Here is a 17,203-nt window from a genome sequence, read left to right as displayed (position 1 = left end):
GTCGGAGGTGGGGGTGGGGAGGGAGTGTGATATCAGCAACTAGGTCGCTCAATACTTTTACAAAGTACACAAAGAAAATCATAACTTCCTGACTCATAATGATTATAATGACTAGACCTTCCTCTTTCAACAAGCCTTTTAAATTGAGACCGTATCCCAGTCTATGTCTGTGTTAGAAGTGCTTTTTAATATGTTTTAAAACTTTTAAAAATATGTTCTTTTTAAATATATTTTAAAGTCTGTTTTTATGATGTTTTAAAGTGTTTTTGGTGCTTTTGTTTGCCATCCCAGGCTCCTACTGGGAGGAAGGGCAGGAGATTAGATTAGATTGATAGACAGATAGATTAGATAGATAGACAGACAAACAGACACAGACAGGTATTTTCTGATATCCATCCCTCTTCTTCACATTTTCCCAACAAGTGACATCACTTCTCCCTAGTGATCCATGATGAGGTAAGCCCTTAGTGTGCCTTACACAGTGTTTGTACCATTTTACAAGACAATGAACTTCCAATCAGTCATATACAATCATGACATAGTGCAGCTCCTTATACAATTTTATTATTTTTCCCCTAGGAGGAAGTCATCAATAATTTACCGCATGTCTGCTGAGCAATAAGATGCCATCTCCCAAGTCATAAGTAACTGGGCACAATAAAATGACCAGGGGTGTATAGTTTTGAAAAGGCAGATATTTTGATCATGACATAAAAAACAACACAAGGCTACTTAAGACTTTTCTTCAAGTCCTGAAAACGTCAGTCAATATATTTTAAACGGACGTTCAGCCTGTGGATGCAAAATCTGAGGGATTTTTCCCTTTTTGGTGGTGGGGGGCTGTTTTCGAAAGCAATTCCCTCAGAGGATTATTCAACTAAAACATTATAGTGCAAGAGAAAGAAAAGAGTGTAAACTAGAGAGAAGAGAAATGAAAAATACTACAAGACATAAGCATTCATAGTGGAGATGTTATAATCTTTACCCTTTTGATGTTAAATATTAATTCATTAGAGAACAAACTTTAAATCCCCAAGATAAAATGTAACACTAGGTCACTAGGATTTCACACTCTCTCTTTAGGGCTGGAGTGAAAATATACTGAACTCATCCATTAATATGAGTTAGTAAGGGGATTTGCTCTGAAAATCACCTGGAAAGCTATGCTATGGCAATCACTGCTGGCATCTATAAAGCCTGTACAAATTTACCTAGAGCCTACATATATTGGTGGATCAGGTGCCTGCGCTCCTTGAAACTGAAATTTAGCAGCTATTAGGGTGCTTTTTTTTTTTAAGTATTCCCCACATCGAAATTTCACAAACAAAATTTGACAAGTTTTGAAACGAAAGTCTGCCATTTTTTAAAAAAAAAAAGTCTGCCATTTTAACAAATCTGATTTGTGCAAAATTTTATTTCAATTCTAATATGTGATGTGATTGATGTTTGTGAACTCTCAAAAAGAGATGAAAATCTCTATGATGTTCTCAATGGTTTTTTGCTTTTACAAATGTACCCTCCATGTGTTAAAATAAAGAGGGAGAAAAAACAAAGCAAACTTCTTCAATTAAAAGCAAGCACTTCTTTCATAAACAAGAAATACATGCTCCAATTACACCAGTGCCACATGGTAGGCCCGCCCCCATATATCTCTTACAGCTTGTATCCCATGTGTACATAATACGAAAGGAATGCTTTGTGATGGGAAGACACCTTACTGTTTTGTGCCTCTTTTAAAACGGCGACAGCAAAGTACACTGTAGCACTGGAGACGGCAAGCATACTGCATCCTAAAGTTAAAGCATTTTGAGGAAAAAGCTAATTTGCAAAAGAAGCGAGTTGTTAAAATAACTGGTTAATTCTTTAAAAAGTGCATGCAGCTGAATGTAACCTTTGCCAATTCTCTATGGCAAGGCGCCCACAGGATGGAATGATTTGAGCACAGAAGGTATGGAATAAGGAAGTGCTTAACCCTTCCTCTGTCATCCATTTTTTCTCTGAAATTCTCCCCCCCCCCGGCACTTTGTTGCATGAACTGCCAGACCCCTGTCCGGCAAGAGTAAAAGCAGCTTGCCGGAGGAGTTTCGGGGGGAAAGTGGTTGGCAGGGAAATAGTTATGCACCTTCAGGCTAAGAACATAAGTGGAGCCCTGCTGGCTCAAGCCAGTGGCCCATCTAGTCCATTCTGTTCTCACAGTGGCCAACCAGATGCCTATGGGAAGCCCGAAGGCAGGACCTAGTTCAAGATCACTCTCCTCACTTGCGATTTCCAGCAACTGGTATTCAGAAATATACTGACTCCAACAGGAAGTAGAACATAGCCATCATGGCTAGTAGCCACTGATAGGGCCAATCCTCTGTTAAAGCCATCCAAGTTGTTGGCCATCATTACATCCTGTGGGAGCAAATTCCATAGTTTTAACCTCGATGTGAAGAAGGGCTTCTTTTTGCCTGTCCTTATCTCCCAAAATTTAGCATCACTGGATGGCCCTGAGTGCTAGTAAAATAAGAGAGGGAGAAAAACTTTTCCCAATCCATTTTCTCCATACTATGCGTAATTTTATATACCTGTATTGTGTCTCCTTTTACTCACGTTTTTTCTAAATTAAAAAGCCCTAAAGGTTGTAACGTTTCCTCACAGGGGAGTTGCTCCATCCCCTTGATCATTTTGGTTGCCCTTTTCTGAACCTTTTCCAGCTTTACAATAGCCTTTTTGAGATGAGGCAACTAGAACTATACACAGTATTCTAAGTGCAGTCACACTATAGATATGTATAACAGTATGATGCTATTGGAGCTTTTATTTCAGTCCCTTTCCTAATGATCTCTAATATGGAAATTCAACTTTTTCACAGCTACCACATACTGGGTCAGCATCCAACTATCCACTATGACCCCAAGGTCTCATTCGTGGTCAGTCACTGCCAGCTCAGAACCCATTAGCTTTTGTGTGAAATTAAGATTTGTTTGCCCCAATGAGCAGCACTTTACACTTGTTGCATTTTACTGCTCTGTATCAGTTTGGAGAGATCTTTTTGGAGCTCCCTCGCACTCCCTTTTTGTTTTAACCACCTTGAAAAATTTGGTATCATCAGCCAGCTTAGCTACCTCACTTCTCACCTCTAACTCTGGATCAGGAATAGCTAACACTGTACCCTCCAGATGTTTTGGACCAAACCTCCCATGATCCCTGACTATTGGCTATGGTGGCCGGGGCTGATGGGAGTTGAAATCACCACACTGGCTCTCCGTGCTCTAGATAGTGAACAAGTTAAAAAGCACAGGTCTCAGTCCCAATCTTTGGGGAACTCGACCCTTCCATTGGGAGGACTGCCCATATATTCCTATACTCTGTGCTTCCTGTTACTGATCTAGAAGAGGATCTCTCCTCTTATCCCATGACTGCTAAGCTTACTCAGGAGTCTTTGGTGAGGTACTCTGGCCAAAGCTTTTTAAGTACACAATATAAACCGGATCTATATGCTTGTTGACTAACATTACATATCGTGGCAGACTTCCCTTTATCATGGTGAAAAGGAATTCAAAAGAAAGTGGCAAAGCAGTAACCAAACATCCCACAAGTTCCAGTCTCTAAACGCTGTTGCTACAGGTTAAAACAGGCTTGTTGACTCCTGGAAAGGCATTGTTGTGGAGGGAGGGTATCCTTACTGGGGTTCACTTTGCTTTTAAAAACAATACTTAAGTGAGCACTTCCACAATTAAGTCCTACAGTGAGGAATGTATACTCAACATCTTTTTTGTTCTTAAACCAATTAAGATTTTTAAAAGGCCACAAAACAGCCACAGAACACATGGAACAGTGAAAGGAAGTTGAACAGCTCAACAATGACATCAAAATCATTCGGAAGGATTCATGATAGGTAGAATTATATTTCACATAACAATGGGTAGGGGGGAAATAATATGTTCCAAGCAATAAAATATTACTGTATTGAGTGCTGGGAATACCTCCACAACAAAAAGACAAGCTTGACCTAAGAGGAGTGTATTGGGTATTATATATGATATTTTTTATGCATTTGTAGCAGTCATTTTAATGACTGTTTTGTACTGTTTTAATGATGTTTTATATTTTAGTTCTGTACACCATTCTGACACTGCAGTACGTAAATAGTGGTATATAATTGCTTTTATAAATAAATAAATTAAAATGCATGCACAGCAAACTGTAGAAAAGCTTCAATAATGAGTTTTCTTTGTCTGAATCTCACTACATAGGGATGACTATAAAATTAAAAATATGCAATCACTGAGGAATTACAGGGACGTTTTGCCTCATGATGACAAACATGCTCTGAGCAACATCTCTCAAATGATGGATGGCAATGACCCAATCAATGATTCAGCCTATTTGAGTAGTCCTGGGGCCACAGAAGTTTACAAAGCTAGGAGTTTGTGCAATTTCTTATTTCTAAGTGAGAATACCTCCTGCAGATGCTGACAATCCTTTCACTTTTTCCAGTCCTGGATAAACAAATCCCAGAATTTAGTATGCTGCACAGGAAGCAGGGCTCAAGGGACACGAACTCATACTTCTGAGAACATGATAACGGATAATAACCAAGTGAATAGGGCAACAGAAATAATTTCTTCAGTGAAAGAAGTGACTGCAAGGACCAAAGTGAATGGAGATAATTAGCAACAGGGGAGTAAAAACCAAGCTTAAGATGAAACTGTGAGCATGCCTCCATGGCTTATGTAAAATAGAACAGCTTTGGTAAAGCTATAGCTAAACCCATTTATCACAGCTGATATTACTGTCCCAGCGGTTTTAAGTGTTAAAACATATTTTCTGAAGTTGTTTAAATTAGATGGAAAACCCTGAGCCATAAAGTCAGTTGTGTGATGGAGTCAGCAAGCAAAACACCAGAAGCCAATAATATATTTACACTTCACCACCTCTGTCTGCTTTATCAGGCTGGGCTTTATCATGGGCAGCACACATGCATATTATAAATAGGCAGACAGAGTAAGAACAAATATTTTACATTTGAAATTATTGCCCTTTGTCTTTGCAGAGTAAAACTGGAGAGCAACCACTAGTGATTCTGCAACCCAAAAGAACATATGCCCCAAAGGCACTGATGACCAGGAGTAGGATAATGACCAAGGCAAGGCTGCAGAGTTTGTGATAAAGATAATAATAAAAGGAAGTCAAAAACACCAGTGGCCTTGTATATGACAGATAGATCATCCATTTACATGAGGCAACTGGTGTCCCCTCCACATCTGACATGGCAGGGTGCAAGCACAAGTTTTAATGATACATGGGGAAACACTGGACTATGGAGAGAGTGCTTCTGGCAGATGAAGCATAAATGGCATGGAAGGAAGTAATCAAAAATTTTGAACTGAATACTAGAGGGAGAAGGTTCCCAGCTCAGCTTGAGAACAGTTGAGCCTGTTCAATGAAGTGACCCCTACAGAAGACAGACAGACAGCACAAGAGTTAAGCAACTTTGTGAACAGCTAAAGGAACATGGCACAGGGCTGCCAACAGCTTAAATGGAGGTGAAGTTTTGGCAAAATGTCAGAGCAGCAGTGGGCAGTGTATAGCCTGATCCCAGGCTGTATTGCTAATGATAGTTTGGGCAAAGCTATGTTTCAATCATAAGTCCTGTTGAACAGTCCTGATGAATGTTTTAATGGAAGATAAGGCTATCAATCACTGCTTCATGGAGGATTATCAGTGGCTACTTCATGGAGGATACGGCTTTCAACAGTTACTAGCCATGATGGCTATTCTCTGCCTCCATGGTCGGAGACAGTATGCTTCTGAATACCAGTTGCTGGAAGACAGTGCTCTTGCACTCATGTCCTACTTTTGGGCTTCCCATAGGAATCTGAATGGCCACTGTGAGAACAGGATGCTAGACTAGATGAGCCATTGGCCTGATTCAGCAAGTGGTTCTTATGTTATGTTCTTAGTGCTAGCTGGTTATCACTAAACAAGGGTGAGTTATATTCAATGTAGTGCTAAGGTGAATGTTCTGTCAACACAAGAATTTCTCCTTGCACAACAGAACGTTCTCCTCCTCTCTTCCCCCTGTCAAAATCCTGCACACCCCCTAAATCTGTTCCAAGGGTTTCCCCAACCCTCTGGAGCAGATTTGGAGAGGGCATCCAATGAGGAGGGGGGATGTCCCAGTGTGCAAGAGGAGGTTGTTCCACTGCCGCAATTATTTAGTTGAGCATCGCCAGTGGCTTTACCCACAGTATTATTTATTGATTCTAAGCACTTTTCAAATATACAGCCTCGCACATAGTTTTAGGGGGAAATTATTCAATATTTTTCACAAACATCTGTACAAATGTAATATAATAAGACTGCAGCAAGATCTTGAAAAGTGTGGGTTAATTAAAAAGAAGTCCACCTTGGTGCCAAAGAGATAAGAACACAGCACAATCAATATATAGGGGCAACCTACACATTACACACAAACATGTGAACTGAAGTCCCCCAATACATTGTTCTGTTTGAATAAAAAGCAGCTTGAGGAAGGAATCATTTTGGGTGGGAAAGCAGCTCAGAGAGCGTGCTTCATTCTTTCTGCACTGACTGGGATTTCATTCTGGATCTCCCCCTTCCCTGGATGCTTTCCCACTGGCAAGCTCTAGAAAAATGTGTGAGGGGAAGCAAACTGGTAAGCAGCTTAGGGGGATTTAAAGTAGAAAAACAGGCGGCAGATAAACAGTGAAGCAGACCTCCCCAGTCTCTTCCCTGCTCAAAATGGCCTTCTTCCACTATTGTTTTTAGGAAATACTCTCTTGGGTCTTCCTCATATGTCATATATACTTTGGACCCTTAATAAGTCATCACACAGGGTTCTTCACTTGATGTTTACTCCCCAGCTTACCAATTTAGGACCAAACAGGAGATGCAGCAGCCCAACAAAAATCCTCAAAAACCAGATAGCAGCTTCAAATAGTAGGTTTTTTTTGTCATAATCATGCAAGGAAATAAAAGTCATCGTTCAACATTTGCCCCCAAAGTCCTGCTGCTCACATTTTCCTGCAGTTGCTATTTACATGAGAAAATTGTGCATGCTAACTGAATTTCAAGCAATTCTAGTTTACCTTTTTAAAAGAAGCAGATGCATATTTGTTTACTTACATATTCATCCTTGACATTTTAAAGAAAAAAGCTCAACAATTTACAAAGATAACAAAAATGCAGTGGTGGGGTGTATGCATGGTTTCACAGCTGCTAGCCAATCAATCCCCTTCACAGTTGACTTTTGCTGCAAACTTGGAGGACTATTTTGTCTGAACTCAGCACAGAAGTGGAAAAGGTATTTTTATAAAGAATAATGAGGGCACATCCAAGCTGGCTCCACTGCTTTCAAAAATGTTCCATCTGTCTTCAGATAGCCAAGGAAGTTCAGAGGAAAAAATCCTCCCCGACTAACCACTATTGTGTTTGCCATGAGAACAGATTATTGATTTGACTATGGCATTTACTATAAGGATAGATAATTTATTTCACCTCTTTAGTGTGTGGGAGATTGTCCTCTAAGATGCGACTGTATCATCATGATCTATGCTAGAGCCTGGGGCCTAGGAAGCCCTTTGGCTAATGCAACCTTGGGCCCAATTCACATGTGCATGTTCTTTAGTCATATCTTCTAACATCAGTTCTTACTTGGGTACATGCCATCAGAGGTTAATCATATTAAGTGATGTCAACTCAGAACACAACAATAATCAGTGGAGACAGGTTCACAAACATTTGACTCAGAGTAATCCAGAGATGCAACTGGATGTGTGAACACACAAGGGGGAAGCAGTGTCACACCTGCTTGCCCCATCAAGGAGAACAAATGTGCATGGGATGGTAAAAGTTAGCTCTGCCCCCAACCTACATAGTTGTTATCTAAAAATAATGAAAAGACCTAGAGCTTATGCATGTACAAACCATACATCAGTAAGATATGTACAGCCCATCAGGTTTTACAGGATTCCCAGTTATGTGGACAAAGCCTACATGCATATAATTTGTACATGTGTAGGCTCTGTGACAATGCAATTCTGAATGTGCTAGGTGGGGATGGGACCAGAAGGCATACTGCTTCCTTCATACATGTATTTACTGTGCATGCAAAATGTGTATGCAGAGACTCAGGCAAGGTTTATTTTTATAAAACCATCAAAGTGAATAAAACAAGAACTAGCATGATGCAACCCATAATTGCCTTGGTAACACCGATATGTATCAGTACACAAAAATCACTTAAAAAAAAACACACATTAAACATCAGATTTCTAAATGCAAGTATTGGTTAAAAAGGTAAGTATTTGTTGAACAGCCTTGCACACTCAAATACATATACATGTGATGCTAAAGAGACGGACAATCCTGGATGAGGTTTTCTCAAAATCAAGTAGTACTACAATACAATCCGATGCATGCCTTGGGCTGCAATCCTTTGCCCATTTACCTGGGAATAAACTCCACTGAATATAGTGGGACTTATTTCTGAGTAAACATGCATATGATTGCTCTATACATCTATACATCTTGCAGATTTGTGCAATATGCCTAGCCGTGTGACAATAGTGCTATTATTATTAAAAATAATTTCATAGGAGACATGTTTGATCACAATATGCTAAAAATCCACAATATATCAATACACTCAATTAATGCTTTTAAAGTCTACTTACTGCAGACCTAGGGGATTTATTCTAACACAAATTACATCAGTATGAGTGGAAGAATCTGGATTTTTGACTAGTTCTACAAAGCAAAGCTGCAGCGAAAGCTGCCATCCATTTGTCACACTATATGCTGCTCCCCCTGAGAGGCAGAAGAAAACAGATCAATAGCAAACACGGAGCAGGGACAGCTAATCTGCACCCTGAGCGTTCCTGCGAATTAAAAAGAAAATGCAATCATCACAGTCCTCTTGCTATTATTGTATTGGATGGTAATTAAAATCCACAGGCCAAATTCAATCTAAGCATAACTGGACAGATTCCAGGACAGGTTCAGCAGAGATCAGTTCATCTTGTTACATTAATTGTTGCGCTATGGCTGAAAAGAGCAGCAGCAGCAACATGAGGAGGGTATGAATGAGGAAACCTCGGGTTAGACAACAAAGTTGTTAACTCCTGCCTGCTAGTCACATAGACTAGAGCTGCTGACGCCGACACCACCACCTTGCTGCTTTTGTATTCCATGGAGATCTCCCAGAAGCTCAGGACATCTGCATGCTGAGATCCCCTACACTGGTAGCCCAGGAAGACTGCAGAGATGTATAACCGCTCTCAGCAAAACAAATAGATACAAAACTTTGACCTGCTACACAGCCCCCCATGTTTCCGTGTGTCACATCTACCCCACACCAAGTCCTCCAACGTAATTTTTACTCTGTGTGTGGTTACAGATGACCACTTTATTACATATTTTACCACATCATCGGCACTTGATATATAGCAAAACTGTCCTTATTTAAATATTTATTATTGGGGAAAGAGAGCCAGTGTGGTTGGGCCAGTCACTGCCTCTCAGCCTCAGAGGAAGGCAATGGTAAACCCCCTCTGAATACCGCTTACCATGAAAACCCTATTCATAGGGTCACCATAAGTCGGAATTGACTTGAAGGCAGTCCATTTCCATTTCATTATTGGGGGAAAAATTATACCACTCCTTTCTGCTACCATGTCTTCAAGCTGGTTTACAAATCCATATTGACGCCAAAGAAAACCCATGTAAATTTTAAAAAGCCTTCAGTCTAAAAAAATAAAAAAGTCACAAGGTAGCAACAAAACCAGCAACAGCAAAAAAGGCAAACAAAAAATGGCAAAGAGATAAACTTATTGTATGACTAGTCAAAATCTCAAGAGTGAAACTTGGCTCCTAAAAGGCTATGGTTCAGTAATAGTTCATATGCTTTGTTCAATCCCAAATTCAATTCCCAACATCTCCAGTTAGGGCTGGAAGAGAGCCCTGTCTGCAAGACCCACTGGAGAAAACTGCCAGTCAGTGTAAGCAACAATGAGCTAGATGGGCCAAGGGTCCAACTCAGTCCGACTCAGAGCTTCCTAGCTTCCTATGTACACATTAGGAAGGTAAGCACCACACAAATGCTGCTGCTGTGAAGGGCATACCACGGGGGGGGCACAATAACAAAGAAGGGCTTATCTCCAATAGCCTCCTGCCTAATTTCCTATAGCAGGAGCACCCAGGGCAGGGCTTCACAAGATGGTGTCAGTGAACAGGCAGGTTCATAGGGAATAAGACAGTTCTTCAGAAGCTTGGTTCAAGGCCATTTACAGCTTTATGGATTAAAATGAGTTCCTTGGATTATGCCTAGAAACACACTGGAAGCTAATGCAGATATTTACACACTGGTGAGATTTGTTCAGTATGCTGGGTCTGTACCTGCTGCCATTTTCTGAAGCAGCTGAATTTTCCAAATGCTCTTCAGAGGCAGCCCCACATGTAACATATTGCACTAATCCAGAATGGATGCTACTCAGTGCATTTTTTTGTGATGGAACTCACTGGTACAGAGTACCAGCACTTTTTTCTTTTTTGCCCAATTTGTGCTGGCAGTCACAGCACTTTTATAAAGGTGTGAGTACTGCCATCTCATTTTTATTTTTTTTTACCAAAAAAAGCACTGATGTCACCAAAGATTGTCCTTATGGCTTGGCAAGATAATGACGATCAAGCTGCCCAAGGTAAGAGCACTCACCCCAGTGTTGTCTCCTCATTAATTTGGGCTCATTTACTCTTTTCAGCAAACACATGTAGAGCTTCTGAGGGTAACTTGGCGCATCATTCTAGTGCTTAGAACTGGGGGGACCTGAGTTCAAATCCCCACTCAGTTGTGAAGCTGGCCAGGTGACCTTAGGCCAGTCACATGCTCTTTCTCAGCCTAACCTACCTCATGAGGTTCTTGTGATTGGGGGCGGGGGGAGAGAGAGAGATGGATGTAAACTGCCTTGAGCTTCTGGAAAGAAAGGTGGGACAGAAATGAAACCAATAAACATCCAAAGACAGCTTTGTACATCTCCTCACCTCTTCGTGTTAGAGGAACTGTGCTCTCTCCGGGTCAGTATGCTTCCAAATGCCAGTTGCTGTAAACCTCAGGAGGAGAGAGTGCTGTTGGGCTCTGGTCCTGTTTGTGGGCTTCCCATAGGCATTTGAGTGGCCACCATGAGAACAGGATGCTGGACTAGATGGGCCATTGGCTTGATCCAACAGACTCTTTTTTCTTATGTTCTCACAATGGTCTGACTAGATGCAAAAAAAAAATTGAAGAGCTTCAGTATGTTCAGTTTCTCACTCACTCCTCTGTGAAAAGCCGCAGCGGCCCAAAGTTTCCTTTTCCACACAACTAGTAAAGATGCAGGAACCCTGTCCTCCACTGCATCCAGCCACCCAAAAGTGAGATGTGCGAGCTCCAGGTGTATGAGGAACACACCCATCTTAGGACAGAGCAGCTCCATGAATTCCCCTTATCTGTGTTATATCTGAATTATGAAAAGATAATGCATGGGTCTTGATTCTTGTATTATCTGCTCTCCACAGCCATCTTATTTATTTGTTTCATTAGTCCCATTGATGTGCAAGGCATTTTACAGAGTACAAGAGAGCAGGTACTTGCCCTAAAGAGGTTACAATGTAAAAGAGGAGCTTACAACCTCCTGTTGCTCAACTAGTTAAAGCCTGGAAATAACAACCAATTCCAGTTGTTTCTCAAATACATAAATTGCTAGATTTGCATTAAAAATTGTATTCCACAAATAAGCATGGTTGTATGTTTTTCTTGATAAAAGCTAGGCAAAATATCTGTGTTACTTTGGGGAGTGTGTTAAATGGTCACAGAAGAACCTAATACTTGAGACTCAGGGATGGTTCACATGGCGACTTGCTGTGAGATTGGTGCTACTTGCATTCCCATTTGATTCACAGGGTTCACATGATGTTGCAGGCAAGGCGAAGGTATGATGCTGCTTTCTCATTTAAATCCACATTAAACCAATCTGCTGAAAATGCAAAAGTGAAGGAAAAACCATCTCCGCTTTGCTGCGTTCCTGCACGTAGGTGCTTTGCTTTGATGTTTTTTGCTGGGTGTGTGTGTGGATCGTCTCTTTCAGATACTCCCCTTTCTCCACCCACTAAACTCTCCATGAATTCCATTTTGTTTCTGGTGCCTTAACAAGCAACTTCTGACTGCTGCAGCCCTCCTTACTTTCTCCCCCTTCTCCCCCAGTAAACTGCCTTCCTTCACTCCTGTTCTTTCTTTTTTCTTTTAAACTTTGGCATGGTTCAAACTCTTTCCACCCAAACTCCCTTGGCTTTGCAAAAGCAAAGCAGCGCCACCGATCTGCAGGAAGGAGGAGAATGTTGGGCTGTGAAGCATGTGGCGGTGGCAATGCCCTGGTGCGATAGAAACGGGGCAGCCCAGAGTGCATAACAAGTTTCATGACCCAGGCTAACAACTTCGACAGATGTATACAAGCATGCACACATGCCTAACCCATGCTGATCTCACTCTCACTCTCACTCTCTCTCACTCTCTCACACACACACGCACGCCACCCATTCTTTTCCCAGAGGAGGGGAGAGAGAGAGCGGGCAGAACAGGAGGAGGAAGGGTAAAAGAATTGGTCTTACACAGTGTAAGAGAAAAGCAGGTTCTGGCTCCCTGTGGAGCGACTGTCCCGAGATAATTACAAAATAATCCTGCGCACTGTAGTATTTCTTCAGACCACGAGATGCTGCTTTTCCCTTCTGGTTTGCTGCACGCCACCCCAGCGGAGGGAGAAAGGAGCAGCTCCAGGGTAGCCTGAGACACCTCCACATCTCTCCAAAACCACAAAGTTCCCTAGCCCTGGCCCAATCCTTAAGGGTTCCCCCCCCCTTGGTCACATGAACACACAATTGTCCTGCAAGATTTTTTTATCTCCTAAGAAAGTTCCTTCATAAGATTCGCAGGTGATCCTGCAACTCTTGCTTATCAGCCAATTACCAGCAATGTGACAGGAGGCAGACACCACACACACACACACACACACACAACCTGTCTCCCACTAGCTATTTTTTTAAAAAAGGAAGAAAGGGTTCTACAAGGAATAGGAGGGAGGTCTAGTCTGTGTCATGTCAATTTCACACAGAGGCACTCTCCTGGCTTCTGCCTTGAAGCCCAAACAGTCATGGGGATTGCAAATTGTTTTTTCAAGGCAAGGGGAAAAATTTACTCTGGGGAAAAAAGGGATCTCAGAGAAATGGGGGGCAGATGACCCCACTTCTTTTCAACTGCCAAACTTCCGGAAGTGGTTAGGGATAGCAGGTAGTTGAAATACTCAGCAAGTGAAGAATTTTTGCACATGCCCAGTAACTGAGCAAGCGGAGGGAGTACACATGTAAAATTAGAAGGTGGGGCCAAAAGGAAACAGTGATACTAAACCTTTCCAGAGGAACGCCGACTACTGTGAATGGAAAACAGCAGACTGGAAGGTGGGAAGTGTGAACCATCCAAATCTATCGCAATGGGAAAAGCTGCTTCTTTAATACGAAGTTCGGCTCCTGTGTGAATCAGCTCTTAGTTGGGTTTGTAAAGTAGCTTCTCAGAGGCCTTGAAAGTTTGTTAATAAGGAATTGTTCTAAAGAACAAAAGCCCTCTTGCTTAACAGTAGCCCTACTGGTCAGTGCCTCAGACTTTTGTTAAAAATTCTGATCTGGCCATGTACGCTACCATCGTTGCAGAATTACCACTTTCTCTGAAGCTGACATCCATCTGTGGCTGAGAGTAGTGAAGCTCCTGTCCACCTCCTAGACTCTAGGGCCTAGAGAATACTTCAGGACAAGGCAGCAGAGTGGACAAATTGTTAAAATTAGTATCAAATGACAACATCTTATTGAGCCATCCTAAGCAAGCCAGTTGGGGTCTGGGAAGGGATTGCAACAAAAATGGTTACTTTGCCTTCAAGTATCTGGAATTCAAAAAAGGAAAAGACCTCTTATGTACATGTCAGACTTCCACAACTTGGTGCCTTCCTGATGTTGCTGGACTACAACTCCCAAGGCTGATGGGAGTTGGAGTTCAACAACATGTAGAAGACCAGTTGGGGAAGGCTAGTATTCAACTTCAAACTTCCACCTGCTTCTTTAATTTTTTTATCAGTAGACCCTAGAATAGACATGAAGACTCCCAAAAGGAAAGTGTACTGGGTTATAAAACTACCCAACAACCTGTTGCCAATTTTGGTAGTCTCTACAATAGGGAGGGGGATTCCATGGCCCTTCAGATGTTGTTGGAGTCCAATTCCCATCAGCCCCAATCAGCATGGTCAGCAATCAGAGATGATGGAAACTGTAGTCCAGCAACATCTGGAGGCCCAGAGGTTCCCCATATCTGCTCTAGAAAGAGTAAGAAAGCCTTCCAAGACATTCGGTGTGGAAAATGATTTCTTTCTTATCTGAAAGGGCAATAATGGAAACTTCAGATGAAAATTGGCAAGAGCTCATAAGGTAATCCTCAGATAAGATATAATATGGACTTTATATTATATAGGTTGGGGGAATAAACTGTCTTTGTATTGTGTGCACCACTGGGGAGGTGAACAGCAGCACCATGCACCAGAATATCATCTCTCCATGGAAGATGAGGTGAGCCAACCAGTATTACCCTTCACCCCTGGGTGTGGAAGCACCACACAACTCTGTGTAAAAATATACACAGAGAAAAGGGATAGACTAACAGGGTTGTAGAGCAGTAGCCCTCCAGATGTATTTTAGGACTGCAGTTCCCATCTGCCCAAGCCAGCATGGCCAAAAAAAACCAGTGGCCTGGTTTCCACTGCTGTAGCATAACCTTCTAGGTGCAGAGCTTGGAAAAGTTACTTTTTTGAACTACAGCTCCCATCAGCCCCAGCCAGTGCCATGCTGGCTGGGGCTGATGGGAGTTGTAGTTCAAAAAAGTAACTTTTCCAAGCTCTGTGGGACAAACAATGAGAATACCTGAGTGCTTTTGCAGAATGTAGTCGTTCTTCTTTGAGTACAGAAGCAAGGGAGAGATGCTTTTTCAAAACTCTGTTTGTTGGTGGTATTGATCACCCAACCTCTAAGCTTCTGTTCCAGGCAATTCATATGATGTGCCAAAGCAATGCACTCAGCTGAAACATCTCAGCTGGATCCATCACTTCCTACTGCTCAGCAAGAGGTAGCACCATGCAGGCCACGGGCTACAGATCCTCCTCCACAGTAGGTGGCACCCCATGCCTAGCAAATCAGGCAGTTCAGAGCAGGGAAACAGTGTTGCCAAGGGACAGCTGCATAAGTAGAGGATGTTTAATGAGAGCATGGGAGTGCTAACAGAAGGTAAGCCCTATGACAACCATGTGGATGCCTGGTGTGAAAAGAGCAATTTGTTTTGTTTTGCAAAATAACTGAACTGAGATGCAGGTGATTAAGCAGTACATTTTTCCTTGTCATGTGACAGTTCAATCCTACTCTTCAGAAAGTCTGGCACAAGTATCCAGCCACCCATAGCCTGAGCAGCTAGCACACAAGGCTCCTTGCCACCTTGCTTTCAATGTAAATACTGGGGGCAGCCATGTCTCTCCATACAATTTCCCTGGGAGTGACTGACCATCATCAAGTCCCATGCTCCAAGAGAGACTTGCTCCATGCGTACTGAAAGCAAAATTCTGTTATTTGTTGGTGGCTCCTAGTAAACGTTTTGGAACAACCAATTTAAAAGCACTATAATGATCTTTTGCATTTTCTTATACAGGTTGCCATTTGCAATTTCCAAATTAAATGGACGTATCTTCTGCTTATCCAAAATGGACTGTTTTGCTTTCCAAAGTTCCTAATCTATTTTGTGGGCCCAGGTCTTCACTCTTATCCCATATTCTGTATTCCCATCTGCAAAACTCCCCTTTGACGTCAAAGCAGCCAAACACTGGCTAATAAATATTGTATACGATAAGCATCAATATACAGCTACTTCATTACTGTTATTTTTTTAAAGTATACTTTTGCATAATTCATAACATGAGATATAGATTTTTTCCAGAGGTTGATCATTCTAATTAAGTATGATCTAAGTTATTATTATATGCAATGATCATATCTGACTTTCACTAACAATGGATATCACCCAGAAACCAATATATTTGTAACCGAGAAGTGACAACTTCATGAGTTTTTTCCTTTCACCTTGTTATTCCATCTTTCCACTACAAATACTTAGCACCACATTTATCAGGTAAGAGGTGCTCATTTTTCCTTCAGTTAGTTAATGTGTAATAAAAGAACCATCTGGTATACTTCTCATGACTAACCCCAGTAGGACCACTATGTCACTATGTACCCTATTTTTAAAAAAAATCCTTGAAAAATGTTGTCATTAAGAGCGTGGGACATTCAATGTAACCTCACTAACTTTTGGCAGAAGCTCCACAGACATTTCCATGAGGAAACTATAACACAGTACGTTACAGCATATGAACTGAGGTATGGCAAGCAGGTTACCTGCAATTTACCTTCAGCTACCCTGAAGAATTTTACCTGCAGTTTTAAGGAAAAAGAGTTCCAGTAGTTGTAAGAATATCAATATATTCTACATTTGAATGTCATTTAGTTTTATATGGAATGCCCCAACGATGCTGAAACACACATGCTATGTAACTGGACACATTTACTTCTAGGTGCTGCTGCTTGACCTCTGTGTGTCACGGGCAGTGAGGTGGGTTTTCTGGAAATTTTTGAATTTGCACTGGAAAATTTCTTGATGCCCTAGAGAGTGATCTAATTTAGCATGTTTAGACGTCACTCTAAGAGTCGGAAACGACTTGCACTACAAGTGCAGGGACACCTTTACCTTTTTATTTTCCCTGTGCTTAGTAAAAAAAACCCTTTTTTTAAAGTACCCCATGTTCAATATTTTTGGCCCAATGCCACAAGTATTTGACCTGAAATATCAAGGGGGGGAAATTAAAGCACACTTAATGTGGTTATTGTGTGGAACTTTTTACTGGGATACTTGTAAAAACTTTAAGACAATAGCATATGCTTCTCTTACAGTGCCAGCCTTTCCCAACTAGTGGGCCACCAGATGTTGTTGGACCACAACTCCCATCAGCCTCAGCCAGCATTGCCAATGATCAGGAAAGATGGGAATTGTGGTCCAACAACATCTGGTGGCCCACTAGTTGGGAAAGGC

At 41.6% G+C, this 17,203-nt stretch overlaps 1 protein-coding gene across 4 annotated transcripts in view; it reads right to left on the bottom strand.

Annotated features, from left to right (window-relative positions):
- Positions 1–17,203, bottom strand: part of LOC133376631 (uncharacterized) — a 113,012-nt gene that overhangs the window by 75,811 nt on the left and 19,998 nt on the right. For 2 of the 4 annotated variants that reach the window (XM_061609132.1, XM_061609134.1), the window contains exon 2: positions 11,047–11,265. The exons of the other annotated variants lie outside the window; for them this stretch is intronic. The gene's annotated coding sequence lies outside the window, so the exon portion shown is untranslated. The remainder of the gene's footprint in view (positions 1–11,046; positions 11,266–17,203) is intronic. 4 annotated transcript variants of the gene reach the window in all.

This window comes from Rhineura floridana, chromosome 2 (genome assembly GCF_030035675.1).
Source record: "Rhineura floridana isolate rRhiFlo1 chromosome 2, rRhiFlo1.hap2, whole genome shotgun sequence".
Taxonomy (NCBI): domain Eukaryota; kingdom Metazoa; phylum Chordata; class Lepidosauria; order Squamata; family Rhineuridae; genus Rhineura; species Rhineura floridana.
Note: the sequence above shows the minus strand (reverse complement) of the source record. Positions and strands in the feature narration are given on the sequence as shown.